This window comes from Gavialis gangeticus, unplaced genomic scaffold (assembly GCF_001723915.1).
Source record: "Gavialis gangeticus isolate Ggan-Ray unplaced genomic scaffold, GavGan_comp1, whole genome shotgun sequence".
Taxonomy (NCBI): Eukaryota; Metazoa; Chordata; order Crocodylia; family Gavialidae; genus Gavialis; species Gavialis gangeticus.
The window spans coordinates 32,919,296-32,925,642 of NW_017729028.1; the positions used below are offsets into that span (position 1 = coordinate 32,919,296).

Sequence of the window (6,347 nt, forward strand, 5' to 3'; positions counted from 1 at the left end):
ATCTTTTCATGAGGACCTGGATTGGATTTCCCTTGCGGTGCAAGGGTAAAAGTAAGTGAAATGGGCCCAGAATGGCATAGTCAAATACAAGACCAATAGCCTGAAGTTGAAGGAGTTGGAGGAAACCTTTCAGGATCAAAACAAGGAAACAATCTACCCCTGCCAAATATTATGTAAGGACACTCTCATTGGCTTCTGTGGGCTTTGAGTACCCAGCAACTCTTAAAAAACCCCAAAAACCCAGATGGGAGAGCTCAGAAAGCTTTCAACCTGGTAACTAAATAAATGTAACTCAAAAAGAGCAGCTTTGTGCAGCGAGAAAAAAATAGTCCAGTCCTCAGAGGCCATCTCCTTGTGGGTATGTCTTCAATGCACTCCTTTGAAGTTACTACATTATGAAACATGCAGACTCAGGTACCCTTCTTGCTCATTTGCGGCATGAAGGCATCTGGAAACTCATTCTATGGCTCTCAGCAGCTCAAGGACCTGAGGGGCTCCAGGAATTGTTGCCTGTTGAATTGTTGGTGAGCTTGTCTGTCCTTTTTGAGAGCATGAGGCGAGCTGGGGATGACACCAGGGAGGCAGAAGCACTGGGACGCAGCTAGCCTAGGGTCACGCTACAGGGAGGCTCTGTTAGCTCTTGCAGGTTAGACAGTGGATTTATATAGGCTAGTTTAGAGAGGGATCCTGCCTCAGGCAGCGGGGTAGACTGGATGACCTCTGGAGGTCCCTTCCAGCCCGACTTTTCTATTCTATGACATTTTGTGCTTTCTCAATAGCATACTTGGATACCTTTTGCCATTACAAAGTTATTCCTTTTCAGGTGAGAGTTATCTCCTAACAAATACTAATGATTGGCAACTATTGCAAGTGAACATGCAGAAGGCTGGGTAGATATGCACAGTATAAACTAAGTATATAAGATTTAAATGGAGCACAAGCGTCCATGAACGTGTGACAAGGCTTTCGTGTTGTGCCTTGTGTCTTGTGTTTGCTTCTCTACCTGCCGTATCTGCTCAAGGCCAACGGGCTCTTATAGGCTCCCCTGCCATCTTGTGGCAACATGCTGCAGTAATGCCTAGTATAGCAGTGACCTGGGGAAAGCTGTGGGTCCGTCTACTCCTGACACAAATATAACTCGCATCAACATTAAAAAAAACAACAAAAAAATTACACTTGCATTAAGAGCACACACCAACTGCAGATGCTTCCTCAGCCCAATGAAGGGTTTTTATACCCGAAAGCTTGCAAAGAAGAATTTTTCCAACTATTTGGGTTGGTCGAATAAAAAATATATTTACCCAAAGAACCTTGTCTACTTGCATTAAGGTGTCATGTGTCCAGCCTCTTGGACAAGTTAGATGTAGTCCCATTCAAACTAAAGAAACATAAACCAGGGAAGTGGCGGTGAAAAAGGATCTCAAAATCTCAAGATTCTGTTTTTGCTTCTGTATTACATTTCTGCCTAGCGCCTCCTCTCCAGGTTACCTATCTTTACACTGGTAAAACCCCGGATTTGTTCTAATGTTACCAAGAGAAAAAAAGTGACCTATGTGCGCAGCTGTAATTCTGTCTCCGTTCACTGTTCTACCCTGATTCTCTACCTGTTGGACTGGTTTGGAAATGGATGTAAAATGCCTTGCTAGAAACCTCTCACCTGTTGTAAGACTTTGTTTTACAGCCTGTGTTTGCTGCCCTACATTACAACCTTTTCTAGTGAGTTGGGAGAGCATTCCTGTGCTATAAGACTTCATAGAAATATAGAGAAGTGGGGCTGGAAGGGACCTCCAGAGGTCACATCTAGTCCAACTCCCTGCTTGTAGCAGGATCAGCCCTGTCCAAACCATCTCATACAAATCCATAATCTAAACTCTTAGTAAAACTACCATCAACCCTGACACATCCACAAGATATAACATCCTACTATGGCACAGGTAAAGCAGGGGGACCACGATGGCCAATGTCCTGCTGCTGCAAGATTGTTAAAATATGCTTGAGAGATCCAAGGGAGAGGGCTGTGTCCCCTACTACAGAGTAAGACAAATACCCCCACAGTCCATACCAATCTGACTCTGGAGTAAAATTCTTTCCTGAGCCCAAATCTGGCATTCGGTCTGACCCTTAACAGAGAGGCATGCCCCTCTATCCAAGAGCCTGTGGACTTAAGCCCCCACAAGAACATTAGCACACCCCAGTCAAAATCCCCAGCCTTGGCTGCAGCCAACATTCAATGCTTTTGAGGAAGCCTTAAAAAACCCCTGACACATAGTAGCAGGAAGGGAAAATAATCCCTCCCGGCTCCATGGGGCAACCAGCAAATCCCAGAAACCTGGGAAATACCCTTTGTAGAGCACAGGACTAGTGACTCCTAGATCATCTGAACCAGTGCCTGTCCCACCTCTTCTTGACCCCCTCCAAGGAGGGAGAGTTCACAACTCCTCTAGGCAGTCTATTCTACTGCCTCACTGTTTTTTGTCTGCAGCGATCCATATATACCTCTTTGGAGATGATCTGTAAGGTTCCTTCCAGCCTCTAACAACTATGAAACTATGAAAAATCTGTGCATAGTAACTAAAAAGGCATCCCAGCCATACCAGTCTCTGGAACTGCTTCAGACTGCCATGCCAATGCGACACTGACTGCTTGCACCATTTGTGTTAGCAGCTAAGGTATTTGCCGAGGACTCCCGTTGTGCTCTTCAGTCAAGCTGCCCACACCCAGAGAGCAGCTGCTTCCTGGGATCTGGAACAACAAAGGAGTTGAAGAAGAGCTTGCCATAGAGGTTAGACACCAGCAAGCTATCTCACAGGCTCACTGAATTAGACAAACTGAACTGTTAAGTGTAATACAGTCTTCTTACAGGGCTATAGTTTGTAGCTGTATTGGTCTAAGGACATAGGCAGACAAGGTTCTTTGGTTAAATCTGAACTCTTTTATTAGATAAATAGTTTCCAAATAGCTGGAAAAATTCTTCTGTGCAAGCTTTGGGGTATAAATACCCTTTGTCAGGCTGAGGAAGCATCTGCAGTTGCTGTGTGCTCTTCCCTGCAGATGACGTGCTCTTCCCCACACCAACTGCAGATGCTTCCTCAGCCTGATGAAGGGTATTTATACCCCAAAGCCTGCAAAAAAAATTTCCAACTATTTGAGTTGGTCTAATGAAAGATATCAGATATACCCATACAATCTTCTTTGCACATGAGATTGCCTCCCTCTAGTGGCTGGCTTTGGGCATTATAGCATTGGAGCGTTTGCAGCTGTGACGGTCCAGGAAACATGATACGGACCCAAACTTGTGTCTGAAAGCTTCTCTACCATCTCTTCTAGCTCTACAGTTGGTTCAATAAAAGATATCACTAAAAAGGGAAATCTTGCTCCTAGCAATTATAATAGCCTGTTGCTGAGGAACAGTTAAATGGGCCTTTTTATTAGCTCTCCAGGTAGAAATTTATGCTCTTGGTATGGGCTTGACCCTTACTGGTAAAACCAGTATCTTTCTGTATGCTCTTAATTCAGTATCTAATTCAGTTTTTATACTAGCAGAGTTGTGCTATTAAGCATGAACTATTTTTACCACTACAGCTACATTAAGGTGCAATCCTTAATGTAGGTTACCTTTATCCTACTATGGAAAGAGGAACAGTGATGTAAATGTGCTTCACTTCTGTGCATGGAAATGAGAGAAAGGGGATTTGAATCAGGCCCAGGGATGGAAGGGATGCCATTGTAGTGGGCAAAATGAGTTGTGCTTAGGTTCTTAGCAAGAGTCCAGGCCTTCCCAGAACTAAGCATTAAAATTGCAAAGGGTGCCTTATTAGGCACCTGAAGTGGAGTGTTCTGCTCCCTGAGCCAAACTCTGCTCTTCATAAGGTCTTGCATTGTGCTCATCCCCGCAGTATCTTGGGTTAAGATACTGAACTCATCGTGTTCATAAACAAAGCGATGATTATGTACTCGACAAAAGCCCTCACACCCCCTTGGACATTAGAACCTGTTTCTATATGGAGGGGGATGCTTTTCAAATAAGCCAGACAAGTACAAGAAAGGGTAAGTCAGAAAGCTGTGAGGTCAGTGGGACATCATTTTAATTTTTACTTTGTTTGCTGAGCAAATTAAGAGCTCAGTTCTCTTCCTCGTAAAATCAATGAGGGCCTTAAATGTGATGCCATCAGACCACTTCCATGCTCCAAAGTGTGCTGGGAAGAACGCTGGAGGAGGTAAACATGCAGTCAAATTTTAGCACTAAATCTAATACAAACCAATACATTTACTAGAAGATGCAATTATACGAGACATTATTGTTCGAGCTCTTATTATACAACATGTAAAGTTAATTCAGCATGAGTAACCCATCTGGTGCAGCAAGTCTGCTGTTCCATCTTGTAGCATCATTTAGTCTTGAGCAAAAGGTAGGTAAATAGCTACCCTTCTAACTTGGGAGAGGTTTATTCCTGGTTTTATGCTTACTCTGCTCAGATACAAATAGCTCCACAAAAAAAAGGCAGTAATAAAATAGGTTAAATGTTTGGAGGCTAAACAGGCCAACAAGATCTGAGCGTCTGGAACATCTCGAGTCCAAGGAATGTTACATAATCTGGGGTAGGACAGACAGTTGACGGAAAAGGTTGCCAAGAAAACTGGTGAACTTTTCAAGCCAGTGAACATATAATCTTCCCCCTTTCCTTCCCAAGGACATTTTCATTCGTCTGTTTGGTTGGTGCATGGGAAATTCTACTTGCTGTTAAACTTGGAAAGCAGAGCTCATTCTTCCAGTCCAGAAGTCAAATATTTTCCATTCAAGTTTGTGTAATGCTGGAAAGAGGAGGAAGAAGGCAATTATTTGTTTTCTAGAAGGCAATTTTGACTTTGGGGTATATTATAGATGGGGCCATTAGGATTGCGCTTTATTAAGCACAATGGTAATGATGATCCTCTGGATCACGGTGTACATGTAAGAGGTCTAATCAGGTGCCTGATGAATCTGCTTGTACAAAGTCGTGAGATCATCACACCAAGACCTTCAACACATACACCTAGGCAAGGGCATGAAGGCTGCCTAAGATCTGCCATCCCCACTTTAGATCATTGAGACCGAATCTAAAGGCCAGGCTGAGGCCAGATGCTCAGTGCCTCGATGGTTGTAGCTTCTGCCAGAGAGCAATAGATAAGACCAGCTGCTGACTGCCTACTGCATCAGCAAAGGCACATCTTTGTCCTGATGATGTCCCTTAGTCTTTCTCCAACCAAGGAGTACCCACAAGGCAGTGGGGTCAAAGCCTTTTTAGTTGCTTATTTAGCACACTGTAACTTTTCATGCTGAAATTGTTAAAATGAGCATCAGGTTAGGCTGAAGTATTTTAGAAAACATCAGGCACGGTGTCTAAGCACCAACAATATTGCTCCCAACGATACCTGCATTGCTTTGAGAATGCACCTTCAGCCTGCATATCATTTGTATTTGAAATACGTTACTCGGGGCTGATTCGCCTCCTATTCTTACCAGCTTTATCCTGGTGTCACTGCAGTGGAAGTCTCTCCATTTACACTGGGCTCGGTGGGAGGAGAATCAGGTTCAATTTGTCCGATTCAGCCAGGAGCCAGGACTGGCTCGTAGTGGGCATGTTCCTCTAGCCCACGTAAAGCCCAGCTGTAGCCAGCGGGCGCAGTGTGGAGCTGGTTAAAAGCCTGGAGGCCCTAAGCTGTGAGGTGTTGGAGAGAGAGGCAGCATCTTCTTTCTCTTCTATTTCCTAATGATCCTTTAATTCACTGAAATTACAACTGTGCAATTAAAAGGAAGTTTTGTAAGACTCCATCACAACAAGCGGCTCCATGCCGGAAAGGGACTGCCGTTTTCAGAAGCCCAATTCCTGCCAGGGAACCTGTGACAGGACATTTCTCTGGCTGTCCTGATCTCACGCTGTCCAGCACGTACCCAAGCTGAGCCCCACCAGCTTGCCTGACCCCGGAGCCATTGGGATCTGCCCCCAGCGTCTCACGGAGTGCCACGGGCAGCACCGCTCTGCGGGAGGGCGAGGGCAGCAGGCCGGCACGGGCCCTATGCTGTGCTGAGGACTGTCAGGCTGGGCAGGGGGACCAGGCAGTGCCTTCCCAGACCCCTCGGGGCTCCTGCCAGTCCGCCTGCAGGAGGATGGGACCACCCCCCCTGGCACCCCCAGCTCCCCGGGGGCTCACTCTTCAGCCAGCCCCAGCAGGCTCCTGCCCTTCTCTCCCCACCTCCTGCCCAGGGACTCTCCCTGACCCTGCTCCGCCTCTGCGGCACTGCTCCCCGCTTCCCATGAACCCACCTGATGCTGGCCCAGCCCCCAAGCTCCTCACTCTTGGCCCCT

The 6,347-nt window shown here is 45.9% G+C and overlaps 1 long non-coding RNA gene across 1 annotated transcript in view; it reads right to left on the reverse strand.

The window, feature by feature from the left end:
• Positions 1-6,150, reverse strand: part of LOC109300244 — a 12,300-nt gene extending 6,150 nt beyond the window's left edge. The window contains exons 1-2 of the long non-coding RNA XR_002098170.1: positions 5,501-6,150; positions 4,350-4,812 (exon numbers count right to left, since the gene is read on the reverse strand). This is a non-coding gene — a long non-coding RNA (uncharacterized LOC109300244). The remainder of the gene's footprint in view (positions 1-4,349; positions 4,813-5,500) is intronic.
• Between the last annotated feature and the right edge of the window lie 197 nt (positions 6,151-6,347).